Genomic DNA, 25,836 nt, shown 5'->3' on the forward strand with positions numbered 1-25,836 from the left:
AATGCTAACTTGAGTTTGGGAAGTTGGGATGCTTGTGCAACATTTTCCCATTTTCAGTTAGGATAAGAAGACAGATTAAGGAGCTAAATCATGTGCAAACCCAAACAGTTAACATTATGCTCTGCAGGTTAGGAAGTTTGTGTAACACAGTTCCTGGCTCTGCTCGTTCCACACCTGGCTGCAATCAGCTCATCATCCCTCCCTGGTCTACACACCTGCCTCTCATCAGTTCATCAGCTGCAGTACGTCCACCCTGACCACGCCTCCCTACATTTCAGGCTGAAATGATCTTTTGTCTTATTGATTATTCCACAATCATCTTTTTTTTTTTTTTATCCAACCCCATTTACAATTAAACTCTATACTGCATTGCTGCAGTCGACTGTTTCATTCAGAGGAGGTCCTGTACTTTCCCCACACCCTGCTGATGTCTGATAAGAGGTGCGGCCCCCCTCTCTGTAGCAGCCTCCTCGGGGGAAATGAGGCTCTGGCCAGCTGGCTGTCAGAGGTGGGAGGGTGAGAACAGAGCTGATAGTCTTTCAGCATGACCATAAAGCTCCTGTCTGAACGCCCTGCTGTCAGTGTTGATGGAGATCTGGCTGAAGAACACTCAGGCCATCACATGAGCGCACGTAAAGGCTTGAACGGAAACACACACTCACTGATTGGCCGTTCGAAAGTTGCCTCAAGTTGCCTAGTGTGGAAATGTATGTGTGTTGTTCCATTACATGTTACTCCACCACTCACATCACTCATCTCATGGCATCACAGTAGCTCAAGTGTTACTGCTACGGACTCTCCTTCTTTTCAAAGTCAGACTGGTCAAACTAGTTGTAGCTTATTCTGTCTCATAAAGCTGCTAAAAAAAAGCCGGAATTTATCCAAAACAAGTCAGAGCTCGAGCCGTTAGTGTTGAAAAATTATAGACCTGAACTGAACTTTTAATGTATCGGAGGGAAAGGAATGGTTGCACTAGGGGACAGTTACAGCCGTAACAACACACATCGCAAATAATGTGGGTTCATCCAAACACAAATTTGTGTAGTTCACACACTGGGGGTGAGACAAAAATGGTTGCAGCTTCAGATTTATACAATAAATACATATTTAATAATGTTTGTTGAATTGAAAATTGCACCGCTCTTTCTGTCTCACAGTGAAATATAGAGAATGAAACACCTGTAACATCTGCATATTGACTCTAAGGTAGGCCTCCTGTGTGTTCTACACATAAACAGATAAAATGCAATAACAATTACAAAATGAATGAATAATACTATATTATTATTGGTATAAGTAAATATTAAAATAATATAATGGTAAAACTATGCATGTTTCCAGAATACTGCACAAATTGTGAGCAATATGTAAGTATAATCATCTTTAAATTATATGGGTAATTAATATACAAATGTAAGTTTAAGTTTATTTTTCTAGACTCCTTTCAAAGCTTGTCATTAACATTTAAATAATTACTAAAGCCAATAATGACTGAATGCAGAGCCAGTTAATTAACATAAAAACAAGAAAAGGCATTTTTACGACTGGCCTTTTAAGAACAATTATAGTGTTGATTATGGGGATTGAGTCTGACACCATTGCCCTACTTGATGCTCCCTTTATTAAAACAGAATGGTAGATAATGTGGTGAATAATGAGGAAGTGAAGCATGAAAAATCTGTAGGAAGGTATTTATTGTTGCCTCAAATGACCCACATGAATACAGCTTTCATGACTGAAGTAATTGCCTTGAAATGAACTGGAATGTAAATGCAGGCGTCCTCCGCCAATCTGTGTACATTATGAACATAAACAAGCCATTACACAAAATCAGGTTCAAAAGTATGAAAGAATTTTTATATGCTGCAGCGCACTGATCTCATTGTCTGGCATGGAAAATACGACCCTGCCAACTGCCAGTTGAATGGCCAGACTCAAAGAGCGTGACCAGGCTCCGAAAACAAGCCTTTCTCAGAGGGCCCAGAGGGACTAGATGCCAAACCACAGCTGACCTAAATACACAACACACTGCTGCTACGGACTGCACTCTCACCTGTTTACTCCCACTGCCAGCTTGCTTTTTTAGACCTTTTTCACCTCAGCAGTGACTGTTCCCTAAGCTGAGGTTTCATGGTAGTAAACAATGCGTGGCAGAGATTTTTTTTCACCCTGTCAAGTTTATCTCAGCAGCAGCCAAACAAATACCTTGACAGCAAGTTATTTTTACTTTCATGTCTTTAAATACCACATGAGCCGTACAGTGGTATCTTAGGACTGTATTACAGGTTTTTTAATGTGACTTTTATGTGAGTTTTTACAGCCACGTAAAACCTGCTTTGTTATCCATGGTATTTTCTTTCTGTAACAGCGTCGTGTTCCCAAACCAGAAAACTTTATAAGTATCCCAACTACATCGAGGTAAAACAGTAGTATATTTTAGTGTATTAGAAATATATTCTATCAATGCAAAAGTTATTATAAGTATACTAATAAGATGCAACAAGATATGTCAAATCAAGACAAAACCAAAATAATATAGACAGTATTAGACACTTATTAAACTTTATTAAAGGGTAATTAGGGGCACATAAAAAGAGAACTATAACATTTATTTTGAAGATGTGTGTAATACACAATCGGTATGCTTTTCAAGCATACTTGAACTTTAATTTAAATATACTTACATTTAGTTTACTTTCGAAACTTATTTTAAGAACGCAAAAGTTACCACAAGTATACTTGTCCTTTTCTTGCATACTTTAAAGTATACTCAAAATGATCTTTCAAAATGTCTTCTTCAAAATAAATTTCATGAAGTTCAACCTAAGTTTATTACAAATAAATATACAAATACTGCGATACTTAAAGTAGTAATTCAGTATAATTTAACGTAAATATACTAAATTGTACATACTTACAGATGGAAATTATTTTATTTTGAAAAGTATAATTATTATAAAGTCCTCTGTAATACACTGTTGTATATCTAGTATGCTTTATTTAAGTGTACTTTGATTTTACTTCATTGGAAGTGTTTAAGTGTAGTTACAAAAAGTTCACTTTAATAAAAAGTTTATTTAAAGCTGTATTTCACTGTACTTTAAAAAGGAGCACAAACAAGTTAAACTTTGGTTTCTTTATCGAGCATGTATATTAGTACATACATTTACTTTAAATGTACTAAGTATGCTTGAAATTGTTCCACTTAAACACGAAGTACACAAAATACACTTAAAATTGTAATTTTCCTATTTTCCAAAGTCCTATGTAATACACAATTAGCATGCTTTATTAACGTGTACAATTTCACTTCATTAGAACTGTATATTTACAAAGTGTAAAAAGTACATTAAATTGCAAATTCTTAATAGTGGCATGTTATTTTATTCTTAAAAAGTATAATTATTATCAAGTCCTTTGTAATAAATTCCCAACAGCCCCCAGATATCATTCGGACTTCTATTTTTGGGGTAAATCTGGTCAGCCTGACATGCTTGTTAAACAAGGCTGTGTTTGTCTGAGTTGGTCCAAATTTAGCCCAGTTTTGGACGTCTGTTTTGAAAAACATTTAGCCCTGATTCACTCGTGAAAATGAAATCACATTATAGCACAATATACCACACAGATAACTTGTAACAGTGACGGTCAGTGTTTATATTACCTTTTACAATGGGATTAAATCCCTCTTCAAATATTGTTGTCGCATATTTTTACCGACAGGTGTGTGTGCTGCAATGTGGACACACAATGTAGAGACAGCAGAGACAACAGAGTATGTTTATAGAAAGACACTTAAACCTGAGCAGTATATTTATATTTGGCCTTTTATGCATCATATTTTAATTTTTCATGATGATATGTGATCCAGCTGAGTCTCACTGTGTTGCCACAGTGACACTGACTCCCTCTGTTGGATGGTCCAGGAACTGCTGTCCTCACCCTCCATGCACAACCCCTCCCAGACACACACACACATGCACACACACTTTCATAGTCATTTGGTTAACACTATATGGCTTTTGCTATTTCCACCCTGAACACTCTTGCATTTATGATTAGACTAAATGTGTTTTCCATTTTGTGCCCTGAGGGTCTGTTTTAAAGAACAAAGAACATGTCTTAGTTGTTGGTATTAAATTATCATACGTTTCTCTTTTTATAGCTTTTGGAGCGCCTCTATAATCAAAAAAAGATACAGATGGTGCAATGATCAAATAGTTAAGCAAGACGCATTTACTATTTTGAGTCAAATACAGCCTATAAATGTGCCAGAAGGCTGTTATTTATAACATCTCAGGAGCCCTGGGGGAAAGATGTACATCGGCTCTTGGATGAACTTGTCATTATTTTCACCTGATTTAAAGGCATTTCAATATAGAGGCGGTCATGCCTGTCTGATGGACGCCATCGTCGGTGCATTTTGTGTGACACTGCAGCCTCAGAGCGCTTGAGGGCTGTTTCAACATTACTGCTCAGTCAAGTAATTTTCTTGAGTATCTTGTCTTTCACATCAAGGGGACAAAAGTCACGGAGGCTGCCCCATTCAGAGCCGGGCATCTTCAACACCAGCTGTTACAGCACATGACTGATTAAAAAAATGTAACTGGAGAAATATGGGGTGTAGTTTATTTTACAGTACACTAATAAGTATCAAATTAGATGAAACCAGAAATTATATGTTCTTTATGAGATAGTATTAGACCCTTTATTACACCCTTTTTAGACTTTTTAGAGAGTAATCTGGGACACATTACAACAGAACTGTACTGACAACTAAAGTGAAATCACATGTCTGATACTCCCCCATTTAAAACCAATATGTGAAACAGATCTACCAAGTAAAGGCCAAAATTATGTTGTAGAAATATAATGTAATGTGATTATTTAATTTACAGGACACTCCTGTTGTAATGTGTCCCTAATTACCCTCTAAAAACCCTAATAAGGATCTAATAAAGGGTCTAATATTACATAACACTATAACACTTTAGATTAAATAAGCATGATGAAATGACAAATGACTAAAGCAGGACATCATGTGTGAAGGCTGACCTGTGCAACAAGCATCAAATCATCAGACATATTTTATAAATGGTGGGATAGTTTGTTTAACCTTATTATATTTGAGGGAGAATTTTGTCCAGTAGATCATTGCTTCAGTTCTGCAGAACTTATTGACATATACAGAAGGTCCTTGAACCGTGTTTATGGGCAAAGTTCATGTTAAAACTTTGTGTGTGTGTGTGTGTGTGTGTGTGTGTGTGTGTGTTTTGCAAGAAGAAACACAGTGTTTTGTTCAAGGATTTATTGCAACAGCATACAGCCTCCTTTTCATTTAAGTGCAGCTGTGGGAGGCATTTTATTCACAGTGCGATATGCAGTCAAATTCACAGCAAAGGGAGGTAATTGATTAGTTGTTAAGGGGTCCAAGTTATTCCCCCAGCTGAGAGCATTAATATACTCTGAGGCTCCATAGTGGTAAACTATAAAATGTCTCCTCATTATTTCTTAAATGCTGACAGTATTTGATGCATTTTTAGTAGCTGGCTCAGTCTAATCCTTCGTGAGCACATCCATCTGACCTCACGCTACAATGCTGTTCACATTACTGACAAGATGGATTCTCTTCTTATATTATAAATTCAGATTCAGTGAGGATGAATATCACTAAGGAAAGCACTGATTATTTCAGCTTGGCATTTCAGTGGTTATCACACCAAATTCAGCCCTTATTTGCAGTAAAGAACCATCCGTGCCTCAAATCCTCTTAATAAATGCATTAGTTCTGCTCAGTATAGGAAATGAAATGGCCTTGCCGAGGGTAAAAAAAGCACAACAGTTTTGCAAAATGACAACTGAGGGCACATCAGAGATGTGAGGCATCCAGAGGGAGCAGAACAAAGTTCACTCAGCCAATAAACTATTTATGAAACTGGAGTGAAGTTTAGAGACCTCAGTGTCTCTGCACACACAAATAGCTCCCAAAATATCATTTTAATATACTGAAGACCATTTTATTAAATGGTTTGGATTAATGAGCTCATGATGACTGAACCATACATTATCAGTCCCTGATAATTAGTAAAGATGTCTCACATACTAACATGCAAAAAAAAAAAAATCAAAACAGCACTCTGCTCAGTCTATAAATCATTCATTATTAAAAAAGTAGTTTGACACTCTGGGAAATGAGAAGATGATGAGACGAATGATAATTACTGCTGTCAGTTTGTTCGTATGTAAATATGAAGCTACAGCCAGCAGCTGACTAATTTAGCTTAGCTCAAACACTAAAATCAGAGGGAAACACCTTGCTCGTCTCTATGGAAACAAAATCCCCCAGCATCTCTAAAGCTCACTAATTAGCAGGTATATAATTTTTTTTAGAAAATCTGTAAGTACAAAAACAGAAACACTTTTTTTCTGTAGTAAGGAAAAGGTCAAGTTATAGCAAGCAATTTCTTGGCTGCTGGGCCCAGTAACTTCCTGGAGTCTCTGCTGCTTCGAGCCAAGAAATACCCTGAGTCTAGTTCAGCATGTGAACTGTCATTTTCACATGGATTTACACCTCTGTTTTTGGTTGGTTTTATATGGATTTACAAATGAGATAGGATGAATTTTAATCAAATTTAGAAGTGCTGGTGAGCTGATATTTGCTACCTTTGGACAGAGTCGGGTAGGGCTGAGCAATCTGACCAAAATATAATATCCCAATATCGCTCATTTCATATCAGGATAACAATACATATCACGATGTAGCATATATATAGATTTCTGTAATTTCAGTGAATAAATAGTTTATATAAAATGACCATGTGGAAATGCCTATTTCTGATTACGGTTTGAATTACATGCCATGAAGAATGCAAAGCTTCATAGCTGCCGTAACATGACACAATAAAACATAAGGTAGAGCTGGTGCTTTTAAAGTCTGAGACTGTCCCCTCAGCCAAAGCTTTATTTTTAAATTTCTGAATGCCTATAGGATCATGATTATTATTTAATCAACACTCAACAAATAAGCAAGGGTGGCCAAATATTGCTAGATAGTCCTGAATGTGGAAATGTTACAGTTTTAAAACCTCCAATATTAATATTATTTTAACAAATCTATTCAGTGAATTGCTTTTTTCCCTCAACAGACCATAGGAAGCATGTCTATTTCTGAAGTGAAACACACATACAGTACACACACACGCATTATGGTCCCGGGTTTAGATACCCCCCCCCCCCTCCCTGTGACGTCATACGGGTACAAGGAGCGCAAATTAGCGGCGGAGCGCTCGCGCTCACTCAGCCCCCGGTGCCAACTAACCGCAGAGCTGATCCGGACACTTTGCCGTGTCTTATTGCGCCGTTTTAACCCTTTAATTTAACGCCGCGAACTTGTGTGCAGTCGCTGACAGGACGGAGGACTTGTGAGCGAGGCTGAGCGACAGCAGGCGGTGATTTATTGTGAAAGTTGGATTACAGCGGAGCCACTTGAGCTGGGAGGAAATATTGTCTGCCAGCTCAGAAGATGAGCAGCAGTCAACTACACACTGCTGGGAAAAATCACCGGAATCCCGAGCTGTCAACGGTAATTAATTTTATATTCATTTAATCCAGTTTGATGAGAACTCCACGTGTTCCTCAAGTCATCACTTACATGAGGAAAAAAAAACAGACACAACAACACAAATATCTATAAAATTACGACTTTTTTCACAATCTACTCACAGATTCATTACAAACACGTCACCTGCAGCTAGGCTTGTGGGTTTTTTTTCTGCGAGGTGCATGTCGGGACGCAGTTTAATTTCTGAAATCGTTTGCAAAATTCCTGTCAGTGTCACTTATCGCTCCTGTTCAACCGCGCTGTTATCTGAAGCCTCCTCTATCTGCCATCTGCACTTGGTCTGCTGCCCGCTCCGACAAACCCACAAGTGTGTTTGAGTTTAAGTGGACGTGACCAGTGCTCTTTACGAACACAGAAATGCAGCTTTTACTAACTAATTTAATTAATCTAAAGTCTTTTATGTCCAAAATTGTGCGTTTATCACGCCAGTTTTCACTATTTATCTGTTGGTCTTCAGTGCATTTTAATTTCTGCAATTTTCAGCTGCACAGTTTCTAGTAACATTTTACAGTAAGTGTACAAATCATATACTTACTGCCGTACCATGACATAAAGACAATAAAACAAGCCCTAACTTGTATTATATCTTATTGCTTTCAATTGTATGCAGTCGGATTAATTTTTGCTCATAATTCACAACTACATTAGTCTGTGTAGTTAAATATGTTACACAGTGGCAGATCAGTCGATCAGTGTTTCCCAAAGCCCAAGATGACGTCCTCAAATGTTTTATTTTGCCCAGGAGTAAGGAAACCAGAAAATATTCACATTTCAGAAGCTGGAATTCAGAAATGTTTAACCCCCTTTTTCCCCTAAAAAAATATTCAAACCAAGTAATCGATTATCAGAATAGTTGGTGATTAACTCAATAATCATTGCAGCTCTAATGAGAGGACCAGATTTCGCTTATTCAGCAATGCTTAAATAATTCAAGAAACTGGGTAACACTTTCCAGTGACAGTACAAATCATATTCTTTAGTGATGTTTGACTTATGCATGAATTAATGCAGGATCATGAAAACCTGTTGCTCACTACTAACAAATGAATATGTCACTATATGACTTTGTGTGATTAGTTTACACTTAATATATCATCAGAAAGTTAATTCACACCTACTTCATACATTAATTAATATGCAATCAAAAACGTATGTCTGACCCATGTTTCTGCAACCCCTCTGAATGCAGAACTGTACCTGTAACTGTAACCTGCTAGGTAACTGAAATCCTGCTAACAGGATGCATATTAATTAATCTATAAAGTAACTGTCAATTAACTTTTTCTTAACTGATGAGCTATTTACATAAAATCAGAATCAGAAATACTTAATTGATCCCCATGGGTAAATTAGTCACAGTTAGAGATGCTCCCAGAAATGAAGAGAAATGACAAGAAACGAGAAATAGAAGTATGTGAAAATAAAAATATGTTCATTCTGCTGCAAACAATAACATAATTTATTTTTATTCTGCCTTACAAATGCAATTTATATGTGAAAAATATGATAGGATAAGAAATAAGAAGAATTTTGTACAAAATATGCATCATGTTACAAAGTAGAAGATATAGAAGATGATATCTCTTTATGCATGCATTATACAGTCATAGTGACTTGATAATTTGTTAGTGGTGGGCAACAGGATTTCATGATACATCCTGCATTAATTCATGCATTAAATCATCTTAAGTCATGCATTATTCAAGGCCCCTAACTGATGATCGATTAAGTCTGACCTAATCACATAAAGTCAACAGGAGTTCATCCTGCATTAAGTCATGTATTAAATCATCATGAGTCATGCAGTAGTTAAGCATCACAGAAGTACATGATCTGTGCCTTTATTGTCCAGTTTCTTGAATTATTTAAATTAAAAGATTTTTTGCTGAGTTTTTGCTGAATAAACAAAACATATTCTTATCAAAGAAAGGTCCAGGCACATATCTGCCTCTGATACCTAAATATATAGTAATGTAGCTGCTGAATTAGGACCAAATATGAATCTGGCAGCATAGAGACTAAACTAAAACAGAACTTGCAATATGATATAGTACAAGTCCAGTCAATTTTATTTATGTTGCACCAAATCATAACAGAGTCTCAGAGGAGTTTTCATACAGAGCAGTTCTAGACCGTACAATACAGTACAAGGCAATGTATTTTTGATGGGAGGTGAGATATGACTTTCTGATGCTGTACATTGTGGTACTGTTGCATTGCATCACATGATAATATGTTTATTTAGTTATTCTCACCCTCTGCACTGCGTACAGAGTGCTCGTCAGACTACCTCAGTTCAGCTGCAGCTCAGTCAAACCAAATCCAAGACAAGAATCAATTTGCACTTCAGACTAAAAAAATAATGGGCATCCCAATGCTTAGGATTGTGGAACAAGAATAAATAAACAAACTTGAACAAGAGCTGCAAAATTAAGCAAAATATTAGGAAATTGGCCAAGTATATTATACAAATAACAGAAGCTGCAGAAAGGAAAAACACGGTCCAAAGCATCATTATAATGAGGCACTGTAGTGCTGCTGCTGAGCCCAGGCCTGCAAATGTTATTGTCCAGATGTAAAAGATTATTTGGTACAGACCTCAACAAATGTCACATCATGATTTAAATTTTTTTAAAATTGGGATGCAGAAACAATCATCTCCACTGATTGTGAATCATGTCACAATACCTGTCAAAATAACATTGGGTGAGAGGCGGGGTGCACCCTGGACAACTCTGCAAACTCCACACAGAAAGGCCCTGCCCTGCCCACAAACTCCCCAGCGCCCCAGCTGGCTGGGGGATTTGAAGTCAGGACTTTCTTGCTGTGAGGCAGCAGTGCTAACCACTGTGCCCGACTAATTGATAATTGAGAAAATAATTGACAGATTAATTGACAATAAAATAACCGTTAGTTGCAGCCCTAGTCTCTCTTGGGAAATCTGACTGGACTTTAAACTGGAACAGGATTGTTGTTGCGAGTCCAGTTACCTGATGAATGTCCGACATTAATATTGGGCTCCAATACCAGCATGTGGGTTGTTCACATCAGGTTTCTACTGAATTAGAAAAATGTGTCTAATCATGTACCAGACACAATAAACATATTAGTGCTTCTCTGTGTGCATTTAACTCTGAATACATAAGAATTTAATTGTTAAGGGAGTTAAATGTCCAGAAGTGATTTTGATCCTAATGAGACCCACTTGGGCATCATCACGCCGGTGAGAGAACAACATGTCGGCTCTCAGTCCCTTGTGCATCTTGTATTATACTGTACAGACTGTAGCCTGTTGTCAGGTAAACACCGCTCACGTAACTAAACAAACATATTCATTATACCACGACACATCTGCTGCAGTGACATAAGAGAGCTCAAGTGTACAGGTGCACTCCATGAAAGAGTGATGCCTCGCTGTATGTTGTCTTTAATGGTAATTTGCAAACATTAGCGGGCGGTGCAGGTGCTTCAATGCATACAAAATACATATTAGTGCAGTTTCGTGATGCATAAAGCAACTGTCTGCTTTCTAAGTGCAACTACAATCAGCAGGGTGAACATTTCTTGGGCGCCAGTTCCATTATGTATGTAGATGAAAATGCTGAAGAGCAATACAGGGTTATTGGGGTTGTATTTGTTAATAGGTGACATATATATTTGATCCTCATATGCATGCAGCACATTGCGCTCGCCAGCTACAGGACTTGGACTGTGATCTGGTCACAAGGGGCTGAAACTGAAAGCAGTGAGTGCTTTCTGATCTTCTCACCCTCCAGATTCCTGTTTACGCCACATGAGAGTGTTCAGCCTCAGCTTCCCCGAGGTCTGTTCCACTGTAAGTTTTAATCAGTGAGTTCATGGGAGAAGGGATGCACTGATATTTTAATGACTCTCCTCCATTTCCTCTCTTTGTGTCATTTTGTGCTTTGAGCAAAACAGCATCGGTATCATAAAGTGTGATCTCAGCTGTGATTTTTCATCAAGGTGTGAGCGTGCTCATGGTATAGAAGCCGAGGCTTAGCTACTTTTGTTGGATTTTTCTGCCCTTAAACACAGCCACCTTTTATGTTGTAAACCGCTGCTAAGAATTAATGCTGTGTTGTGGATTTAGCTTCTGTCACGGTGAGGCTTTGTGGTCCCAAAGAGAGACACGCATGTACATGTAGTGATCCCAGCAGAGGCGACTGATGGTTACAGCTGACTTACATATGTTGTACATGATGACAAGGCAGGAACAGCTATTCATTAAAGTTTAACTGTCTTAATGAGTCATTTTGTCTCACATTCAGCCTTCAAGACACACAAACAAGGGTTCCAGAAGCGTTCGTCTTGCAGGACTTTTTTTTTAATGGTTAAACAGAGTAAACGTACATATATTGACATAAAATAACAAAACAACAAAAACATCAAGTCAGGGGAGAGAAGGAAAAAGGAAATAAGAAAAAAAACAGAAAAAAAACAAATCTAAAATAAAGATTTTCCTGTCGTAACTTAAGTCCTTTGTTACAACTAAAACACATTTTGAAAAACAAAGGTAAAGTCAAAATGTGGATGTGCATTAAATTATACATGTCTAGATCCACATATCACATACAGACATACAGATTTGTTTTATATACAAATGGACAACTTTTATCATTTGTCAAAAAAAAGTTTTTAGCTCCAGCCTAAGCCTAACCATTCCATTAAGACCCATTTACACTTGAAGAACCCTCTTTTGAAGGAGGAATTGTTTTTTTTTTAAATAATTAAGGGTTCTTCGTACCATAACATAAAAGAGTTTTCAGTAGAAACCCTTTGTGGCTTCTAGATAAAACTATTGGCATATAAAAGCGTTTTTGGTAGAAACTCCCACGTGGGTTCTAGGTAAAAAACCCTTGCTAAATGAAAGGGTTCTTGGTAGAACCCCTTGAGCTTATGTACTGACTTTGTAAAAAAAAATTGTTGAAGTTTTCATTGACCCCTCCCTTATCCTAGAGAAAAATTGCAAACACACCCTTTAGTTCTATGAGTATAACTTCAGTCAGAATAATAAATTTAATGCCCTCTCCCTTTTCTGACTCCGTCCTCCCCCCTAATAATTTTCATAGAGTCCCTAATAGCATAAAAATGAGTAGATGGAGATGTCATATGTAACATTATGGAAGCTTAGACATGCATGCAGGCCCCCTAATAATTTTCATACCATCCCTGGTACAAGAAAAATAAGAAGAAGATGGAGATGTCTTCTACTGAATCTATAGTTCCTATAACTAGCAGGTCAAACAGATATATGCCACAGTGCTGTCTGCAAAACACTTTAGGGTTTCCTCGAGCACAAACATTTTGCTTGTCCTGTGCGTCTTTGATCTGTCATGTTAAGTCAAGTCAGTTTTATTTATACAGCAACAAATCATAACAGAAGTTACCTCAGGGCACTTTTCACATAAAGACTGTGTTCTTTATTATATTATTTACAGAGAACCAACAGTCTCTATAACTATCTTGTCTGTAAATAGTCAGTCTTGTGTCTGTGGTAACTATGGTTGCCAAGGAAATATGATGAAGATGTTCAGTTAGAGATAAATCAAACAGAAGAGGAAGACACATGACAGAGATAAATTGATTCTCTGAACTTAAGTGTAAAGAACAGTTTCACAGTTGATGGCCAGTGTTAGACGCACTATGTTGTGTTTGACAGCGTGTTCTCAGGATAGACTGTCAAGTCTTTAACACTGAAAAGAGGGAAGAAACGTTTCTATTGAACACTTGAAAATGGATTCGGTCGCTCCGTGATGGAATAGTGCAGTGAATAATCGACATGCAGCACGATCGAGGTCAAGGAGAGGTGAACGAAAGAAAGGCTTGAGAAAGGAAGAGAGAGGGCAGCCGTACCGAAGCTCTGCCTGTTGTGGTTTCCTGAGGATGAGACATCGAACAAGATAAGTGTGAGAAAGACAGATGCATAGATGAGAACAGAGAAACACGGCGGCTTTGCTAATTTCTGCTGTGCTTCCTTTCTTTTTTTCTGTTTGTAGTGCAGGGAACAGAGCTGAGAGTGACAGAGAGAAATGCAGCATCCACACACGTACACTCTTAGAAATAAACGTGCTAACTAGAATCATAATTGATTCTGCAGCTTGTTCCTTTCTGGGGTCTTGGAACCCTTACAGAGTTCCAACAAGAAAGGGTTATACCCAAAACCCTTTTGTATTTCAAGCGGTTATCTAGAACCCACCCAGGGCGTTCTGCCAAGAATCTTTTTATTCCAACCACACAGGCGGTTTGACTGACAGCCCTTTCATTTGCAAGGGTTTTATCTAGAACCCAAATAAGGTGTTCCACAGAGAGCCTTTTTTATTGCAAGTATTTTATCTAGAACACACTCAGGGGGTTCTATCACAAACCATTTCATATTTCAAAGAGTTTATCTAGAATCCACCTGAGAGCTTTTTCTTACCAAGCGTTTTTTATCTAGAACTTACCTGGGGCTCCAACGTTTTTATCTAGAACCCACAAAGGGGTTCTACCAAGAAACCTTTTATGTTATGGTACAAAGACCCCTTAACAAACCCTTGATGAAAGAGTTCTTCATGAATTTCAACAATCCTTCTTTTGCTGAAAATGGTTATTAATGGATCTCCTAGTCTTTTTTTCAAAAAAAGGGCCCTATGGTAGAAAATGGTTCTAGGTAGAACCTCAGCACTTCAAGAAGAGCTCTTTTAGAACCCTTGTTTCTAAGAGTGTAGCGTGAACAAACAAAAGGGGCAGAACTAAAGAGGCAGAGAGATGGATCCACCGGCTGACAGACAGTGGTGGTGCGGAGGACAGGTGTTAGGAGGTGTGTAGGTGTCAGCACCCATCAAGTGACCACGGATGTCCTGCGAGGCTCTTCAGGCTCGGATTCAAGCGGACCCCCGCGATGGACACGGGAGGGCTAAAAATAGCCTCCACTACAAAGAGCTGTCACTCTGGATTGTGAGGGTCCTTCTAGATACTGCCTCCGGGCTCCACTTAGCCCTGTGTTCCATCCAGCTCATAACACCCTGTCCAGATACACACATCTGTAAACACTCATAGGTACACGAACATGATGGCTTCTATTCCTTAAAAATTTAATAAGGAGGTGAAAGCAAATTCAAGCACTTTGCAGGTGCATTTTTGAGCTTTTGTCAGTTTAATTTTCAATGCATTGCCAGTTGAAACAGCAACATCTGTCATCTGTTAACCTCCTACTCACTCTTACATCAGAGGGCACACATAACTAAATACAAAACAACAACAGCAAAATAAAAAAAAAAACTGAGTAGTCTTCATTTTGCTCAAAGCAATTAGGCTCTCTCCAACTCAGATAGCAAGCTGTTATCAAAGTAACGCAATCAGTTTCAAGTAGACTCAAGCACTTTATCCAAAATCCAAATCTACATTAATTCAACTGTTTTCAAGGATTTCAAGTATATTTATGGGGATTTATGAGCAGAATATGGCAGAAATGTAATATATGTTTTCATTAGTGTGTTTTAAACTGAAAATAAAAATTGCTTTGTGTTCATTTTTCCTCGATCTCCTCCTTGGAGTCCTCTATGTTGCACCGCCATGTTTCTACAGTAGCTCAAAACAGACAAGCCAAACACTGGTTCTACATTCAGCCTTTTGCACGAGTTTCATGGCCAGTGTAGGTACATGTACACAAGCACATACTGTATATGTACAGACACACAGTGTTCATATACACAATTGAACAGGAAAGATCAGAACCAATGCCTTCCTGTTAGTCACAGGAAACATCCACTGCTTATTAAATAGACATCGACTCCCATGATGCTTCTAGCCACAATTTGATGGGTCCGACTTTCAGGCATGTGCTGGGTTAAACTGATAACTTAAGAGTTTATTAAATCTTCCCAAGTACACCTAACAGTGTGCCAGTAGCAGAACAACTGTCAGTTCCTTTAATGAAACCTCTTCGAAACAAGCTCTTTACCTCGAGAGGAAAATCAAATTACTGATTTGTTTTTTATAGAGCAATAAACAGACACACTCGCTATAGCAACAGAAGGTGGCTGGCGAAAGTGGAGGACCTTAAACCAGAGATACTCTACTCGCCTCGCCTGAGGGCCACATTTGCAAAATGACAGGAAACCAGGGGCCAGTTAACATGATATATAGGTAAAATGAAAAAACATTTAAAGGACCATAAAATTAAATCAAATTTAATGACTTATTTACTGAATGTATTAATTAAATTAACTTGGTATAAGGACAGTCACCAGGCAGATCAGATATTTTACTCCATTTAATAACTAATAGGTTTATACAACATCAAGCAGCTGGAACAGCTGTAATATGTAACTTCCCAAACATCTAACTGACCCTTTGCCCTTTGATTTTGTTGGCTAAAATGATCTCTCGTTAGCAGATTTAATAATTAGAAAATGGTCGATTGACCACCCAGCACCCTATAATGGACCAGATTTGGCCTATGGGCCTTTAGTTGTCTTTTTAACGGCCACAGTGTGTCCTCAGTGTGTTCCTGTCTCCATCTCGGGCCCATCTGAGCGCTGTCCTGGTGTTGCTCTCTGGTCTCTGGATAGCATCTGTCTCCATGTTCTCCGCTCAGCACCAAGACCAGAATCAGATATGAAGCGAAGCACATTCTCTCACTTACTGTGGTTCTGAGCGCCTGCCAGCATTTTACCTTCCTGCCCCCGTGAACGAATCCAGACAATGTTTTGATGTTCTCTGCTCTGCTGTGGGAAAACAATGAGATTAATCAATCTGACATGCCAAAAGAATCGTACGTCCACCCATGGTTGACAGGCTGAATTGTTTCTGCAGCGGTGGTCAGGAGGAATCAGCACTTTAGCTTGAGCTGTCAACAAACAGGAGTTAGAAAGTGGGCTTTAAATTGGTGTTTTATATATATTTGTGTTTTAGTGTGTGTGTCTTGCGGCAGTCAGAAAATATTGCGTCATTCCTTTTTCCACTTTCACACACACTAAACATGAGAAACCTATTCTGAATATTGTAAATAAACCAAAACCAGAGATGCAGTGCTCTGCAGAAACCCAACGTGTCATTTCGTTCTGGGTTCTGTAAGAGCTTTGCTATTTCAGCCTAACAGTATGAAGATTCACTGCATTCCCTCCGGGTATCAGCCAGACACCGAAACACTTAAATCATTTCCCTCCTGTCTTTGCTCAATCACTTCAACAAAGTCTCAGAGGGAAGGAATACTTTGAGGATTACAGCGTCTCAGTGTGTATGAGGTTCAAAAGGGACTGTCTGATAGTCGGAGCTGGTGCTATGAAGTGAAGTGAAGATCATTTAACCATTATTTTAAATCAATACCTGCTCGCTGCCAACGTTGGTGTCATTTATAAAGACAATCCTGTTTATTCATTATAGAAGAGCTGTTACAGAGAATTGAGTTCCTGCAGGGGAATTATTTTTGATTATGAAAGTGAAAAGATACCAAGAATGCCTTTTTTTTTAACATTTCAAGTATTATTACTACATGAGCACATTAATGGTTCACACTGTTTTAAGTCAAACAGAAATTTTAACTCCAATCATTTTTATAGAAGGAAATATAAAGATTTTCCATTTTTCAAGAATAAAACCGTTTTTGGACATATGTGGAAACAACAAAAAGTGAAGATAATTGTCACCTTCCATTGTTTGCACAAGTCTGACCACAGCATCATTTCGGGAACACTCGCATGAGTGTGTTTACTTGCCCCTGAAACAGCCACCCATATGAGCAATTAGCTAACAGCTAGTGAGGCACTGGCTGTGTGTGTGTGTGTGTGTGTTTGTGTGTCAGCCTCTTACTGAACTTGGCACATGTCAGAATTTTTCTGTCAAGTCCCTCCAGTCTCTTCTTTTTCCTCTCTCCTCTCTGTATGTGCATGAAGAACCCTTAAAGTACACTGATCCTCCAATCCATAGTCAACATGGGCAGAGAAACTAATTAGCTTAAGGGTTGTTTGGTATCAGCATCCGACGGCTAAAATGTTGGTATTGGCGAGTACGCGTCTATGCACCAATCCAATACCACATCTTTTATCAAGCCCAAAATAGGACCCTGCTATTTCCCAGCGGCATCCTGTACGCCTTTTTTTGGTGAAGTCATGTTCCATGGCATTCATTCTCTATATGTACTTGTTCATGTTTCACAAAGGGTTTAACGGCCAGGCCATACAACAACACAATCATATTACAACCATACAGGGGTTAGAAGCAAGGGTGTAAACCACAAGTTTCACAACAGTTTACATAGATTCTTTCATTCGTATTGCCCAGTGCATCTTTGCATTAGCTTTGTAATTTGCTTGCATGAAAAATTAGCTTCACTTTCCATTTGAAGATAAGATTCAAGCCTCGGGATAAGTCTATCCCAGTGTGGTGAGTGAGCTGTGTCTGGGGGAGGCTACTGACCAGCACATCATGGTCTTTTACCTAATGCTGAAGATGGCTTTCTTTGTCAAAAAGCTCACAAAGCATTATGGTTATATCCCATTTGTAATGATATCTTTCTCTTTCTAAAGAGTAAACATTTGGGAGGCACCATAGTGCTAATAAGATTGTATTTCTTTTAGAAGGTAGAAACTATAGTTCACTTAGCTTAATAACATTAACGATTCCCACTGGACAATTCATTGGCAGCTTGCACACACCCAGTGCAGTCTTCAAGGCAGGTGTCCTATCCTGAATCATGTTCATGAAACAGCACATTATAAAATTTAAAAAAGCACATATTTAAATGTTCGGATGCTTTTTTCATTCAGCATGAAAGTCTATAGCTCTAGCATTGATGATTCTGGCTGAGTGAGTTTTTGACACAGACACACAGCTTCATTTTGAGGATGACAGAACACACACAGCTAAGAGTGAAACTTTATTGATGGATTATGGTGAAACAAAAGATTATGGTTGACCTTAAATGATGGAAACAGCTACAGTTGTGGTTAGTTTTTCTTTGCAGATTTGATAGATGCTCAAAAGAAAATCCAAACTGCATTTTGGAGCCCCATATATTAAACTGTCAAGACAGTTGATTGTGTAAAATGAACCAGGTATGGGAGTGAGAGCGGTGAGCCAACTGTGTTTGATATTTGAGCTCAACAGATGTGCACCAATAATAATTTAGTGCTCCCTCCCAGATGTGAGTAGTTAAACTTCTTAGGGTCTCTGGTAAATCGCACTCTACAGACTGCCCATTAAACTCAATCAGAGTTCATGTTTTGTAGAGAGAGATCTGAAGGTCATGACTGGAATTATCTCTGAAGACTCAGATAAGTCACGATGGCCTGAGAGAAGTCAGTGGGTTGTGATGATGGAAACACATCACTTGTCTTGCACAAAGATGAATCACACAATCACGCTCAATGTGCCTTATATGATTACTGACTAATGACCCACCTACACGCTCCAGTGTTTACTGAACAGGGGCCATGTGCACATGGCTGTTCAGGGGTCAGTCCTGGTCAAGTTGTGGGTCAAATTTGAGAGTTTGAAAGGTGGTAGTTGTGTTCATGTCTGTGGAGAAGTTAGCTTGCCCGTCCTGCGGGAAGGTAAATTCCTCTTCAGTGCACACAGAGAGATTTCGATGCAGGGCGGAGACTGGAACAAAAAGATTTATCGCGGGAGAATCAATACCAACGGTGGTGGAGCAAACAATTTGAAAAGATCAAAGAACACAACAAGGCTTTGCTTTTCTCTGAACTGCTTTGTAAACCCTGGAGAAGGTAACGGTATTGAGCCATTCTCTGTTTGTTCAGATCCAGGTTAGCGAGGCGCTAAAAATACCCCCTCCTCCCTCGCAACGTGTGTGGGTCGAGGGTCAAGTATAGCTCCTTTTGCTCCCCAACACGGCCTATTATCACAGTACAGAGCACAAACAACAGTCGCCTTATCTCAACAAGCGCTCAACTGGAAGCTGTTGCAACCGTGCCTTTGCCATGGGCTTTGAGTTGCACAGTGTCCACATGACAACTTTTCTCCAGCTACAAACAGATGATCTTTTAATTTTGGTCCAGCGCTCATTTAAGAGTGAAATTAATAATAAATATGCAGACAGAGTGTTGTTAAAGTCTGTAAAATAATAATAATCAGTAAAATTTTCTATGAAGAACATTACTGGGGCATTTGTAGTGAATTATAATGCACTCATAATACTTTAAGACCAGCCACTCTCAGAGCATGCCTAAATGAAATTAAATTGTCTAATTTCCTCAAACTGAACACAGAGAAGTCATTATCATAGGACCAGACTCTACATGTGATCACACTGCATCACAACTTGGTTCATTCTCCACCAGTGTTTTCTCTAGCTGAAATCTTGGCATCGTTTTTGATAGTAATCTGAATTTCAATCAGCATGTCAGAGCAGTTGTCCAGTCTTGTTTCATACAGTTACACAGAAGATGTGGTCCTTTCACTTTCCCAAAAACCTGGAAATTGTCGCTGTAACTCCCTCCATTCAGGCTTAAGCAAGCACAGTCTTTCCAGATTTAAGTTAATTGCTGCACAAATTCCCACACGTAACCCCAATTTACAACCACATTCACTATCACTATGAATGCCTGCATAACGCACTACAGGTGTGGCTTTCTAGAAAGTTTTACCTAATTATCTTTATTAAAGTTACAAAGTTGTCACAGGAATGAAAACATACAAACAAAGGTAAAAGCAATTAAATGCATTAAAACAGATAAATCTAAAATGGATGATAAAGCACATTGTTTTCAGATTCTAGTGATTTTAAATTAAAAAACACATAATGGGACAGATTTTATGTCCTCAGGCATCTGTATGTTATTGAGTTTCCACCTGAAAAAAAAAAAAAAGTAAATGAAATCCTCCCATGTGACAAACACCGCTCATAAAATGCTTCCAGTAATAGAACATAAAGAGAAAAATTCAATGACTTCCTGATTACATACCCTCCAAATGGGAAAGAAAACTATATATTTTTTTGTGCTAATTGTATTTAAAATATCAAGCACTCAATCAGAAAAATACATTTGAAAAATACAAAGATAATGTGTCACATTAAGAACACATTTATAAGGTCTATAAAGGCTAATTGCCAGATAGTTTGGTCTAATCACAACCATGATCTCAAACAAAAAACTGGATTTACAACAATTCAAGTGAAACTTAAGAAAGAAATACACATACAGGTTTCAACACCATTGCTCATGAAATGAATCGTGACTGTAGAGTATTTGTTGAAGGTTTTGCATCCAACAGAACTTTAGATCATCATCTGGCTAATAGACCTCAGAGAGAAAATGTGGCGGCAGTCCCAGCGAGGGAGTCTTGACTTTCTTTTCCTCCAGCTTTGGGGGTTCAAAAGTAGATGTGAGCCATGCATGAGCAGGAGTGACGTATGGGAATTTAGATGCAACATGTATTTTCCCTTACTATAGAGTGAGTGCAGTTCATGTGTGTGATCTCTACTGCAGCGTACAGGAATGCGGACTATTCCCACTACTGGGACAGACAGTGCAAAGAGGCCTTTCTGAAGCTCATATCCACAATACTGTGTAATAACCTCAGAGGTATGCATGACACACATGAATAACAATATATATATAGGACAGACAGTACAAGTGCATCCGAAAGTAAAACCTTCTGTTTTATTGATATAGAAAAGACAAGAGCACAATGTGTGGCATCACATTATATATAGAATTACTGCTGTATTTTACTGTTGATGAAAATGATGATGTCTGTGCTGGACAGAAAAGAGACAAACGTTTTCAAAAGACTCAGTACTTTTGTAGCTTCTAACTGAATCTCCGTGGTTTGAAGTTTAGTTTCTCTCCGGTGTCGTTGTTTGTACTTTCAGGTCTCAACTTTATTTTACCGCTTCACGTTCGCTTTCAGCTGGATAGTTGTGTTAAATTGCTGCTGATGAAAACTCAACATTGCCAATTTTGCCTCATAATAAAAGCGTTTAAATAACAAAATATCAAGGTAATTCATAGGAAATTAAATGTGTTTATCTACCGTTATTCAGCTGCTCGACTCAAAACAAGCACGTTATCAGTTAAATAAAGGCAAAAGAGTCAAGAAGTTACTGACTGGGGTGACAAGCCTTCATTGCCTCCACCAAAAATGTGCAAAAATAAGGTGTAATTTTTCAGTTACTGCTGATTGCACCGACTATTGCAGAGTCATTTAATCTAGGAATAAATGCTGATTATACCCTTTAACACTCCAGATGTTTGTGGACATAAGTAGGGAATTTTGTTGAAAAACCTTTCCAAATTTCCCAACTATCCCTTTCATGTTTTTAACTTTTCTTCTGTGGTGTTTGTAACTGGGTGTGTGGATATAAAAAAAACTTAAAGAAGTAAACATAGGACTTATCATAACACCTCCACAGAACCAAATATCCTCAAGTGATTGTCAACACTGCTGCCTGCTGTTAGTATTGTAACAGATAAACGGTTTGGAAGGAGGACCAGACATAAATTAAAGGATTCGAACAGCAGACGTGGTGTCAGACTAATATCTTCCAGAGGTGTGTTTTAGTCTGTGTTACCTTTCAGTGAATGAAGCCTTTCTCTTCAGTTTTCAGTGGCGATGATTGTTAGTCGGAGTTGAAAAACAACATCTCCTCCTGCGTCACCGAAGAGACTGCTGATGTCAGTGTGTTTTTGACCTGAGGGGCTGGACATGGGCCTCCAAATGTTGTGTACACAGCAGGAGACATTGACCTCCATCCACATGTAACACACACTCGCACTCCCTGCAGAGGGCTGTCACAAGAACACAGGAAACACCCACGAGGCTCAGTGTTGGTTTTAGTGACTTAATCAGCCCTCTGTACTGTACAAAAGCGTCTGTGACAAACACTGAAATATTGCTTTAAGCCTGCTAAACAAAACAAGAATAGTACAAAATCATTTACACACGTGTCACTGGTGTATGTCACCCTGCCTGCCATCAGTGTGCACATTATAGGAGTGTTAAACAGATACTTTTTTGTTTGTTATCTTTCCATACTCAGTAGATGTTGCCCAGCTCCTACAATTTCAGTTTTGGTATAAAAATAAGACTAAAGGTTTGTTTATTCTTTAAAAGAAGTAGGTGTAGTTCGTATGACGTGTCAAACCTCCTCAGAAATGATAGCCATTTGAAGAAGAATCATTAACAATATCCCCATATTGTTTAAATATGTGGATAATGGTCACAGTGTCTCCTGGAGGGTGACAGAAATTGCTGTATAAAGACGGAGAGAAGTTTAAACCCTCTGTCACCGTCGCACAGCGGGCCAAGGGTGAATTAATGTTGGCTTTTCAGTTTCGGGAAATTACAGAAATGGCACGGACCCCAGTAATCTGAAGTTGTAAAGGTGAGGGAGGGGGGGGTTTCTGAAGCCATTAATCAATCCAACAAGGACCTGATTAGCTATGCTGGCAGCTTGAGAGTCCACAGACGTAGTTGTGGCAAAAAATAATAAAATTATAAAATAGTTTGAGAAGGAAGTTTGCATTTTTTTTTTCAGCCAAGATGCATTAAAAATGGTTGTATAGTGGTATAACAGTATGTATGGGAACAGCTTGGGGAGTAAAGACGTCATATTACAAACATACAGTTTAGTATCATCACAGTAAGCTGTGATGATATGGATTTTTTCTTACTGCAAAAACAACATATCTCGGTGGGATGGCGGTTTACCGCAACTGCCTCAATAATTAAGTGTCACTGGACTTTCTTGAAGCAAATTGTCTTAACGGTGTAACATAGCTCATTTAAGGAACAGGGCTGCGTGTGAAGTTTATGCAGCTGTTTTTCCAGGTCCATGTTCTGGAGAACTGGGCTACTTCTGTTGTAGTGTACTTTTGTAGTTTTAGTTTTGCCGTTGTTTTGTCCGCTTGTTGGGTGGACGTATTTTGCACGCAAATCACATGACTAATATCTATAAATACACACCCGCATTTTAAATGAAATAATTATGTTATACCTAAATCCTACCAAACTGACTCCAGAGAACACGTACACACATGGCTTTGGCTCATGTCACGCACACGCACACACATACCCCCATTAACACACACAAATACAGCGTGCCATTGGGAGTTTTAGTGGATGTTGGGCCGGATTTAGACAGATTTTTGATCTGACATTGGGCTGGTGTGTCACACAGACCTGGAAACCCTGGAGTGCAGCATGCAAGTGAGGGAAAGCAAGCAGCAGACAGGTTAATGGTGTTGTTGTGTTGCTAGTGGAGCAGCGTATTGAGCTGTCAGTCTGGCAGTAAATGTACAGTATATATTACAGTGTCTCAGTTTATAAATGCTGCAGCTTCTCACGACAAAGTAAAGTCTGTTCTGTTATTTTCCAACTGCTTGAAAAGTGACAGGATTAGATCCAAAGTAAGCTTAGCAGGAAGGGTGACACTCAAGCTAATGTTAATGCTAGCATTGTACCTTTATAACATTGACGCAGGTGCAGTCCTATCCCTTTTAGAAACTTTGTAATTTAGTCCTTTTTGCAGACATGACTTAATAAATCCATAATCCAACATGGGATGTCTTATGTAGTTATTTATCCATTATTCCATCTTGAAAACAGTTGAGATGCCTAATAAAAAATAAAATAATAAATCATAAAAACAAGTATTTTTCAGTGTGCATGTACACATGCATACGTATGTGTGCCAGTCAAAAAAATCTGGAAACGCTGGGTTGGGTCTGTTGTCACATGTGACAGCGCTGATCAATATATGTATTAACAGATCCATAAACAAAATAAAAATTTGTTGTCTGCGATGATGGTAATGAGCTCAATCCTGCAGTAGGAATTGCAGTAATGTAAATCATTGCAGCCCTAGTTCACTTTATATTAGAGTCATAAAAGAATTAGTTTTTTAAACTAAAGATTAATTTTCAGTAATTAAACCTTCATATTATAGATAAATGAAGCAGTGTTTAATAATCCGACGTGTTAAATAAATCCTCAGTTTTTGTGTGTAATGCAGATGGACTTCCTCTAATATTTGGTGTGTATTGACACTCCTGGAGGATTTATATGTAAGACAGAGATAGTTTACCATCTGCTGGCTTTTCATCGTGCACTGTGTGTATAAGCTTGCATAACTGAGTAATGTGAGGGCATTTATTTTTGTTTGACCCCTGTTCAGTTGACTGTAGCTGACTGACTTGATGGCTCCTTCTCTCTGCATAGTGATTCATGCCCGCCATCTCACCTCCACCACTCTCTCCTGTCAAACCTCATCTTCTCCTCTCCTTTAAACGCCTGCCATTAAATATATGCTCTCCTCCCCTCGCCGAGCTACGTTTTCATAAACTAAACACATCAAATATTCATTACACACTGCCATATTGCTGCTGTGGAGTATTATTCATGCCCTCCGAAGACTCTCTTAAGAGCTCAAGACACCCTCATACAACATCTGTCCAACAGCTCTCCGGCTATCAGCACAACAGATCTTATCTGCAAACATATGAGCAAGTGGAAGACAGAAACATTTATATTCAATCACCGTCGTTTACAATCCCACTTCTCTTTCTATGCCCTTGTTTGGTTACTGTCACCAAGAGTGTAACATTTTAGAGAAGGTGTAAAGTAGATAAATCCATCTACAGTGGTGCTACTGAAGTGTCACATGTGCTAAAGGTTTTTATGTGTCTTTGTCAGAGCCAATTCGAATTTTAGACTTTCAGCGTGAAAAATGTTTTGCTTAGTAACATTATTCCTGGTCAGTCCTCAATTTCATGGTTAGGATCTAAGCTTAGATGCAATATGTGTGTGAGTGAGTGTGTGTGTGTGTGTGTACATGCGTTTCCATCTGTTTTGCTGCCTAATTAGTCTCTGTTTGCTGATTACATTACCTGCATTACATCACCACCTGAATGTTTCCAACAGCCATAAGTGCAGCTGTGACACAACCGTATCACAGTATACTGTCATACTTGCATCCAAGGCTCATCATTGTATTTTTGCTAGTCTATATTTAAACTCAGATTTTTTTTAAGGAGACCAGATTAAACCTGATTTTGTGTCCTAGAGTAAACACAAGAACAAGTCAAAATACACTCATATAAAGTGAAGAGAGGATTGGGGAGATCCAAACTTTACAAAGTAATTAAACAGTCAAGAAACAAAGTAATACATTTGTTTAATGTTTGATTTATGCAGAAAATGTTTTTGTTTTGTTTGTGTTTTTAATAATCAGATTTTGTGAATTTATTTTTGTC

The 25,836-nt window shown here is 38.4% G+C and overlaps 1 protein-coding gene across 1 annotated transcript in view; it reads left to right on the forward strand.

Annotated features, from left to right (window-relative positions):
* Window positions 1–7,263: 7,263 nt before the first annotated feature.
* The window catches only part of gcgra (glucagon receptor a), a 53,794-nt gene continuing 35,221 nt past the window's right edge, over window positions 7,264–25,836 (forward strand). Inside the window, 1 exon segment of the mRNA XM_084744355.1 lies at window positions 7,264–7,579. The gene's annotated coding sequence lies outside the window, so the exon portion shown is untranslated.

The sequence above is a fragment of the Lutjanus erythropterus genome, chromosome 19, assembly GCF_056507025.1.
Source record: "Lutjanus erythropterus isolate fLutEry1 chromosome 19, fLutEry1.hap2, whole genome shotgun sequence".
Taxonomy (NCBI): domain Eukaryota; kingdom Metazoa; phylum Chordata; class Actinopteri; order Lutjaniformes; family Lutjanidae; genus Lutjanus; species Lutjanus erythropterus.